Raw genomic sequence first — 2055 nt, 5'->3', positions numbered from 1 at the left:
TATTAACCAAATGCCCACATGGTTGGAAAGTCAAGGGAGTCAAAGGAAAAGCAAGAGGAAAGCTTGAGATGCAAGGTAGTGAACTTACCTATTGTCATTGCTTGATGTTGTATGCTTGTGTGTTGCCATTTACATGTTATTGAATGTTATCATGACATGTTTTAGCTACTGTAATTGCTATTCATGATGAGTAGATTATGTCTCCATGGCCATGCATCAAGAAGTTAGCTTTGAGCATGCTAATATGTCACTAATTAACAAGAGAATAAACAAGTTACATGTAGTGCATTAGCATCCATCTAGCATGATTATGTGGTATTGTTTGCTACTGAGATTCCCCCAAATCTCACCCCTCCCTAACCAACCATATAGGTCAATCATCAATGGGCAATAATGGCATGAGAAGCAAGGAGAAGAAAGTAGAGAATTATTGATGTCAATGAATGATATTATTATTCATTGTGTAATTCTCTTATTATGTAATTTATGTTATGGATGCATATGATACCATGTATTTAATTATAATGCTTATGGCATGTATAGAAATGTATGAGCATGAATAGGAAAGAGTAAGCCCATGTTATGTATGCCAAAGAAATAAAAAGAATTAAAGTAAAGAGATGTTAAGGGATTAAACGTAGGTCTTGGAGCAGTGAGTTTGTAGCTCCAGTTTGACCTACCAAATGAATGAGTTAAGTCACGAGATTTGGTAGACTCATAGTAAACGTCCCAAGCTTTAAAATGAGAGGTAGATCATCTCAATTGGATGTGTACACATGGAGAGACGATTTTCAAAGTTGAAGCACAGAATCTGGAAGTTTCAGATTTTTGAAATGAGTAGTAATATCTATTGATTTAACTGTACGAATTGGGCAAGGATAAGTCCAATTGGATATTTTTTCCTTAAATATCATCAAAATAGCTTTCAGTAGAATTTTAGAACACGCTAATATGAATTTTTGAAGTTGGACCTGTAATCTGAAATTTTAACAGTGAATAGTAACCCGAGTAATTATGTTAAAATTTTAAATCCGCGGGCTTGTGCCATGATCTGCTTGAACCGTAACGCTTATGAATGCGTGCTCTAATGGGTTAAAAGTAGGACGTTTCAGTGACAGTGCAAGTAATATCATCAACTAAACAACTACTATTAGAAGTGTTCAAGTGAGAATTTTTATTTTGAAACGTATGAGGGGATTCAACTATGATTTCCTCATCCACCTCATCATCACTCACATCATCAATAACTTTAATAGGAATAGGGTTATAGCACATGGGTCGATCTCCTCAAGAAGAGGAGTAATATTACTTGATGCAGGGCTTAAGTCATTGTAAGTTTGTAGATGTTCTTGCTTCATCTCAGTCTCTTGCATGAGTGAATCTGGACACTTTGATTCATCCTTCCTAATCTCAGACTCAATTTATGCTATATCACTCAAGAAATTGCCTAATGCACTCTGACATTCTTCTAACTCTTCCTCTAATTCTTTAGAGATCCCAGATATCTCTACCTCTTCAAGTAATCTATGGTAGTATGAATTCAAGTGACCATACGCTTCCTTAAAAATTTTATCTGGTCATTCTTAGGAATAGTGAGAAATGGGTCAGGTTCACTGAATTGATGTTCATGAGATTGAGGAAGGGGTTTGTGCATAGATTGGGATTAGGGTTGGTGGTAGCATTCATTTGGTAGAGAAGGTGGTTCAAAAGAGGGATTATGTAGTGAAAATGGTTCAAGGTGTGAAGTGGAACATGGATGGAATGATAGTGATGGTTCATGAAATGGCTGGTGAGATGAGGAAGTATATTGGTGGTAGGGTTCCTGTGATGGAATACTTGGCTCATGATACGGATGATATGGTGGAAGGCGTTCAAAGTGTGGATCATATAGTGAAGGTGATAAGTCATAATGTGGTTCTGGTGGTGGATATTGATTTAGGTGTGAATGGAATGAAGAGGTATGGTAAGGGGAATGTGGAGGGTCATTCATCCATTCATGACTATAGTTATGATGAGGATAGGGTGTATCATATCCTTGATAAGTCCCACCATGTT

This window comes from Neltuma alba, unplaced genomic scaffold (genome assembly GCF_004799145.2).
Source record: "Neltuma alba isolate B1F8T4 unplaced genomic scaffold, ASM479914v2 tig00010082_pilon, whole genome shotgun sequence".
Lineage (NCBI taxonomy): Eukaryota > Viridiplantae > Streptophyta > Magnoliopsida > Fabales > Fabaceae > Neltuma > Neltuma alba.
This window is presented reverse-complemented; position numbering follows the sequence as displayed.